This window comes from Prionailurus viverrinus, chromosome C2 (assembly GCF_022837055.1).
Source record: "Prionailurus viverrinus isolate Anna chromosome C2, UM_Priviv_1.0, whole genome shotgun sequence".
Classification (NCBI taxonomy): Eukaryota; Metazoa; Chordata; class Mammalia; order Carnivora; family Felidae; genus Prionailurus; species Prionailurus viverrinus.
In genome coordinates, this window is record NC_062569.1 from 10,719,798 (window position 1) to 10,727,900 (window position 8,103).

Genomic DNA, 8,103 nt, shown 5'->3' on the forward strand with positions numbered 1-8,103 from the left:
ACACTGTGTCCTCACATGGTCTTTCCTCTGTGCATGGAAACAGGGGGTGAGAGAGAGAGTTGGGGGGGGGGGTATGGTGTCTCTTCCTCTTCTTGTAAGAATACCAGCCTTAATGGGATTAGGGTCCCATCTAATTATCTTAATTATCTTCCGGCCCCATCTCCAAATACAGTCACATTGGGGGCTAGGGTTTCAACATATGAATTTTGGGGGCGCATAATTCAGTCCATAACCGGCCTCTGATTGGTCCAAATATGGGCCATGTTTCCTTTAAACAATCATTATGTCCCGGGGGGTAGATATTTTTATTGGACAGGCCAATTTCTACCTACCCATATAGCTTTGTGTGGGTAGTTCTCCAGAACCACAGGAACTGAGTTGGGGAGGGGTGATTCCCAAAAGGAAAATCAGCGTGCAGGTCCCTGAAAGGGGAGTGAGTATTAGGCAGTCTTATGGACTGAATGTTTGTGTCCCCCACAAATTCAAATGTTGAAGCTCTACCCTCCAATGTTTTGGTATTTGGAGATGGGACCTTAGGGAGGTAATTAGGGTTAGATGAGATCATGAGGGATCAGTGCCCATGGCATTAATGGCCTTATAAGAAACACCACAGAGCTCTTTCCCTCCCTCTCTTCCATGTGAAGACACAGCAAGAAGGCTGCTACCTGCAAGCCAGGAAAAGAGCTCTCACCAGAAATGGAATTGGCTGGCACCTTGATCAGGGACTTTCAAGGCTGTGGGAAAATAGACGTATGTTGTTTAAGGCACCAAGTTTAAGGTGTTTTGTTATGGCAGCCCAACCTAAGACAGAAGGGCAAAAGCATCAATGTCCATGACCCTTTTCTAGTACCTGCCTTTTAAATCCTTTTCCAGTGAAGTTTTAGAAGTTTCTCAGGCTCTGAGAACCAGCCAGACTCTCCAGTTCTTCTGAGGAACATCAGCCTCCTGTGAATGGACCAGGATGGCCCTAGAGCCAGAAGTAGCCCATCAAGGACTCAGCCAGCAGCATTTGGAACAGCCTGACATGAGAGCTTAGCCCAACAGAAGGCCATCAGATCCCTTCTGTTGAGGAGTCTGACTTGGAGGCGCTGGGAGGGGTCAGCAGTTGGCACGTGGAGGCAGCAGAAGCCAGAGGACACCGAGAAGGTGGAAGCTGTAGGCTGGAACTACGGAGACTTGAGTGGAACAGAGTGGCTGAAACCCAGCGGATCAAGAGCTCACCACTGAGGGCCAACAAGAAACCTGGTCCTTGGAGCTGGGCAGGAAACCTCTGCCTGTGCTACCTGGCTGTGTGGTTGACGGGCAGGACTCTGGAACCGAACCACCTGCATTTGGCTCCCAGTTCCATCCCTTGCTAGATCTATGTCCTTGGACAAGTTACTAACTTCTCTGATCTTCCATTTCCTCCTCTGTAAAGAGGAGCAACAATAGAACTGACTTTCAGGGCAAATATGGGAATAATATACATGGACAGATGGTGCCTCCAATAGTGTTTGGCTCATAGTAATATATGTTACTTTTTGTTGTTTTTTTTTTAAAGTTTTTGTTCCAAGGGGTACCTGGCTGGCTCAGTTGGTAGAGCATGAAACTCTTGATCTCCAGGTTGTGAAAAAAGAAAAGCAAGATAAAGAACATTGCAAGTCTGGATGGTTTCATTGGAGAGTTCCACCAAACATTCAAAAGTTATTATTCCTTCTGTCCTTATGTATTTAAACAAGAAGGTTCTACCACCTGGAGGCTGAGGGACCCCCCAGTGGGTCGCTGTTCCATAACCATAAGCATCGGAAACCTTTTCTAAGGGGGAAATAAAAGACTTTTTGGATCTGTAATGCAATGTCAGGCAATCTGAGTAAAAGAACTTCTGGGGGGAAATTTCACTGGGAGGGACAGAGGGGGAGAAAGAGGACTCACCTAGTTATTTGTGACTCATGCATCATTCAGCAAACGTTACTGGACCCTTCCACATGCCGGGCAGAACAATTCATAGGTGAGGAACGCCCTTGCCCAGGGAGTTTGTAGCCCCTAACAATATGGGGGAATAGAGCCAGGTGATAGAGGGAGCTGTGATTGTCACCTCCATGGGGCAGAGTCCAGGTCTGGACTGGAAGGTTCCCCGCTCATGTCCAGTGTGAAACAGAGTGCCTGGCCCAAAGTAGTATGCAATACACATTTGTGAGATTAATACAGAACTGCAGGGATGGCCCACAGGAGGGAGGAACCAGCTTGTCCTGAAAGGGGAGGAGGAAGGTTCACGGAGGAGCTGGTGCTTGGAACTGTGTCTTGAAGGATGATTAAAAATGTGTTGGGTGGGCAAAAAAGGGAATGGGATATGCCTAGGCAGGAGGCATGAAACTGCACCAGAGGATTCCAGGAATTGCTACTGACACTGATAATGATGACAATGAGGTGTCTACTGTCGTGATGGTGTCGCCCTGATCGCAGCTACTGCTCTGACACATTCCCATCTTGGTTCCCGTGATTCTCTGCAGGGAATGTCTTGCTTATCTTTCCCTATTTTGTGTTGTGATTTGCAAATTAGAATCACCTGTGAAAATACACCTGCCGAGGCTCAGCCCTGAGGATCCCAATTCAGGGTGCTCAGGTGGAGCCTGGACCTCTGTGTTTGGAAGAAGTCCCACCACAAGTGATACTGATGCCCCTGGCTGAGAACTGTTGACCTGGCAAATTGCCAGCGGTCCAACTAAGTCTCGCTGAAATGTCACTGCCTGTGGGAAGCCTTCCTTGAGCAATGAGCAATCTCCCATGGCATTCATTCAACCAGAACTTACTGAGCATCTACAAAGTGCCAGGCTCCGTGTTGGACACGGAAGTACATGTTCATTGCCTTTTTGGGACTTCCTAATAAGAAGGAAGTAGACGGATAAAGCTAGCAATTTTAGTAGACTATGGTGAAGGCTAACTGACAGGGTAAAAGTAGATGTGCCATGGGAGCCAATGGGAGACACAGGGAAGGCTTCCTGGACGAGGGGCCATCTTAACCACACACAGAATGATAACGAGCTGTTAACCAGTTACTGGCGGTTAGAGAGTTGAGATAAACACTCAGAGGCATGTCTCAGAGGACATGAAATTCATTGAGGCTTGAGCACAGGGGTCCAAAGGAGGGGGAGGAGCTAGATGAGGCTGAAGAGGTGGCAGGACAACATGGCAAAGACAGGTGGGTCCCCTCAGTGCACCCAGCTGTGCGTGCACCCAGCGCTGCATCTACATCGCACATGTCCGACGTGCCACACTTCAGGCTTAGCGGTCTCTCTTCCCAGACTGGGCAATTCTAGATGGAAGAAATTATGTGTGGAAAATCTGCAGTCAGGGTCATGCTACCTTGGGTTTGAATCCTAACCCTGCCGCCTACTAACTCTGTGAACTTGGGAAGTTTCCAAGCCCCTCTGGGCCTCAGTTTCCCTAGCTGTAAAATGAGGACAAAAGCTTCTATCTCTACTTTCTAATCCAATTATCATCTGCATCATATCAAACCACCCCAAAGGTTATGGGCTTGCAATCATTTATTACCATCTCTTATGGTTCTCGTGATTTGACATGGCTCAGCCGAGCAGTTGTCACTTGGGGTCTCATGCAGCCGTAATCGGATGGGAGCCAGTCAGATGGACTGCAGTCACGTGAAGGCTTGATGGTGCTGAACGGCCTAGAAGGGTCTCTCACACGTCTGGCAGTTGATGCTGGCTGCTGACCGGGAGCTCAGCTATGGCTGTCAAGGGGAGTGCCTGCACGTGGCCGCTCTATGTGGCTTGGGCTTCTCAGAGCATGGCAGCGGGGTTCTGAGAGGGAGCACTGGCAGTGAGCATCCCAGGAGGCAGGACAAGGAAGATGCCAGGCCAGTTAAAGAATATTCCTCCATAATCTTGGAGGTCAATGAGTTCACAGGACCTGCCCGGATTTTAGAGGGCGGTAAGATAATGTCCACCATTTGATGAGGACGTGGCAGGGTGACGTTGTCAAGCCGTCTTTCAAAAACACAACCTGCCATGCCTCCCATGAGGATTAGATAAATTAAGGCACGGGCAACTCTCCGCGCCATGCCTAGCACATAGCAAGTCCTCCGAAGCATGCAGACTCTTCTTGCCTTTATCCCGACATCCTCAGCACCAATCGTAGTGCCCGGTGCACAATGGTGCATCTTCATCATTTTTAGAGTTGACAGTGGAAAAACTGTGTACCATTTATTTGTTTAATTGCCATGCAGCCCAAGAATCATTGTGATTCTCATGAAACAGGTCAGATCAATTTCACTGTTAAATGAAAACTGAGTGAACACGCGTGCTCCGTCTGCGTTACTGTGGTGCACACAAAAAACCGTCTACTCGAAAACGGGGGAAAAGTGAGGGAAGACATATTGAGGGGTTCAAGAAGAGAGTAGTGTGGAAAGAGCACTAGATTCAGAGTTAGAAGACGCGTCTTGGAGACCAGGTGCCTCGGAACCACTCTGAGCAAGAATCTCCAGATCTGCAAAGTGGAGGGTGATGCTGCTTTCCTCCCAGGGCTTCTGTGGGGCTAGACTAAATGATATCATGCCTGTTTGGGCATTTGGGATGCGGTAGTGGGATGTGAAATAGGCTGGCATGAAAGGTGGTTGGGCCTGGCAGGTTAGGGCACTGGCAAACAGGTGCAAACAGCATTTTAAGCCAGGACCTAGAGAAAGACAACAAAACAACCCAAACAAACAAAAAACCGAAAAACCTCGGGGCTGCCCTTGGTTCGTATTTGCCCTCTTGGCTCATAACCCTCATCCAGTTTAAATTTTTTTAATTTTTTTTTTAATGTTTATTTACTTTTGAGACAGAGAGAGAGACAGAGCATGAACGGGGGAGGGGCAGAGAGAGAGGGAGACACAGATTCGGAAGCAGGCTCCAGGCTCTGAGCCATCAGCCCAGAGCCCGACGCGGGGCTCAAACTCACGGACCACGAGATCGTGACCTGAGCTGAAGTCGGACGCTTAAGCGACTGAGCCACCCAGGCGCCCCCCTCATCCAGTTTATATGCCTTGTCCCATGTCCTTCAGATACTCAAAGAGAGGTCTGTGCATAACTGAGGGACAAGAAACATTGCTAGCACTTGCTGGCCCACTCAAGCCATTTTGTCCTTGGTTCCAGCCTGCAGTTGAGAATTTGACACTGAATTGCACAGGTGGCTCCTTATTAGTTCCTCCTCCTGCCCAGTGTGTTTCTGGAAAAACCACCATATGGTGGATTGTCACTGAGCAGACTGATAGCCACTCATGTTTGCCCCAATAGGAACGGCAAGGAGAGAAGGTTTGCTGTTGGCCAATGTGAGCATGGTGACATCTAGTGAATTAGGCAGTGAATGCTAGCCTTAGACAGTTTTCTCTCATGGGGGGGGGGGGGGGGTTGCCATGTCTCAAGTAGCCTGCAGGCTTCCTGTAGACAATCTGCTATATGAATGCTCCCCAGGGGCTATAACTTGCTCAAGAGTGGCTCACCCATGCCTTAGGGCTGTGCATTTAGGAGGGGTGGGACCAGGAGAAGACACCCCATCCCCTTAGGCAGTAGAGGGTCTGCATAAAGGTCCTGGTTTTGTTTGCTTGACCTTTGGAATGAGAGGGGACTCTGGCTGCTGGTCTGCCCACAGGCGAGGTTCTGAACGTCAGTGTTTCTCTTTGTGAAGAGGAAGGGTACCACCTGGCTTAGGTAATAAAGCAACGTACAAATATAAGGAACGATTTGTTTTTATGCCAATGTTTTCTACCAGAATCAGTATTCTTTCTATGAAGTTACCAAGAGAATAGAGGGGAGAGGAGGGGGAGGGAGGAGGGGGAGCAAGAAAGGGGAGAGTCTCTTTCTCCTACTTTATCCATGGAATCTTTCATAAATGAGAGAAATGATGGCCAAAGATGACTACGCTTCCCTTCAAAAGGAGACAAACATAATGGGTATAGTTCCCTGCATAGTTTTCATGCAATTGCCCTGGTCATTTGTCTGCCTTCATAAGGGGGCCTTGAAGAGGTTCATTTTCCCACTAGTTACGAGGATCCTGGTTTTTCCAGCCTGCTGAAACCACTGTCTTCTCTTGTCTCTGATTTAAAAATATTTGTTATTTCCTGATGATGAATGTATTTCCTGCTCATTATAGAAAATTAGGGGAAATTCAAACCAACAAAGACAATAAAAATCACCCCATGATCCCACCACTCTTTACAATTTAGTTTGCTCTGCCTTTTGTCAACTCCAAGTTAGACTCTAAATGTGTTCTAATAAGAATTCCTCACACAGTTTTCAGTGGGAGCATTGATTTGTGTGTTCATACACAATTTATTTTTCTCTATTATGTATTCTTAGAAAGACAGCACTTTAACAACTGATCTTCAATTTAATAACCAATTTAGCAACCACAATTCAGCACAGCTTGAGAAATGTGTTAAAAATACAAAGTTAAATCATTAATGGCAGTGCTAACCCACTCTGATTTGGAATAAACTTGGGAGGGGGTGGGTTGGAGTGAATTCATTTCTAAAGGCTCATTAGATGGACTTATTTATTTAACCATTCTCCTTCTGTTAGGGTTTTAGGTTGATGCAGTATGTATGTGTGTGTGTGTGTGTGTGTGTGTGTGTATGTATTTAAAAAAAAATTTTTTTTAATTAAACTCTATGCCATAATGAGGGGCTCAAACTCACAGCCCTGCAATCAAGAGTTGCATGCTCTACTGAGTAAGCCAGCCCAGGCACCCTGAACTCTCTTTTTTTTTTTCCTATTATACATAAGACTGGGATTAATATCTTCGTGCATGAACCTCAGGCTCCTAACTGAAGCAACCCCAAATCCAAGGAAATATTTTTAAGCTCTTCATATATATTGCCAAACGGACTTCCAAAAATGTTGTACCGCTTTATCCCCACAGCCTGTAACATTTCCACCTGCTTCTTTTCCTCACATTACAGATGTTTCCAGTCGGCTAAGCTAGAGGGGCTGCAGACCAGGGGCAAGAAAACCTGCATATCTGCCCAAGCTATTCCAATTACTCACAGTATAAACTTGGGCAAACTGCTGATACTTAATAAAGCCTCAACTGTCCTTATCAGATAAATGGAGCTCTTGACGCCTGCTAAGGCAAAGCTCTTTTGAGGACCAACTGACGCCATGTGTGAAAGCGCTTTGTCAAGTATAAAATCGTAGGTTGACTCATATGACATTTTTGTAGGCCAAAGAGTCAAATATTGGCAATTTCATACGGTTCAACCCAACACTGTTACCATTAAGTGGTTAGAAGTTGTTAGGCAATTACTCATTTGTGCTTTCCAGAAATTAATCAGCTAGTTGCGTGTTTTCCCAGGTACCTAGCTCAGTAATCGCTTGGCAGCTCTCATTTATTAAGCGCTTTCTGACATTTCTTCAACAGTCTCGAATTCTGACGGCACTACTTTCGCAGCCCACATTCAGAATTGCCTTCTGTTGGTTTCCCTCAGCTTGTCTTCTTTTTTTTTTTTTTTTTAATTTTTTTCAACGTTTTTTATTTATTTTTGGGACAGAGAGAGACAGAGCATGAACAGGGGAGGGGCAGAGAGAGAGGGAGACACAGAATCGGAAACAGGCTCCAGGCTCCGAGCCATCAGCCCAGAGCCTGACGCGGGGCTCGAACTCACGGACCGCGAGATCGTGACCTGGCTGAAGTCGGACGCTTAACCGACTGCGCCACCCAGGCGCCCCCCTCAGCTTGTCTTCTAAACCAGCTACTCCTTCAAGGTCTCCTGGGAGCCGGCATTAACTTCCCAGCATCTTCACCGCCGCAGCCATTTGTTGAACACATACTATGTTCCACACACTGTGCCGAGCTCCAGAGGGAAGATGGGTATGAAAATGCTCGCCTCTGCAACAGACCACAGACCAGGTGGGAGACGGGTGGTAGTGAATCATGTGACAGCAGGGCAGAGGGGACAGGAGCCACAAGGACATTTCAAAATGCCCCACAGTGTTTTTCTTTTAAAACCAGCATTCTCCGGGTATACGTCACATAAAATAAAACGCACCATCTTCAGTAAATAGTTTGTGGATTTTAGCAAATGCATATGCGCATGCAGCCCCCACCATAATCAAGATGCACACTGTTTCT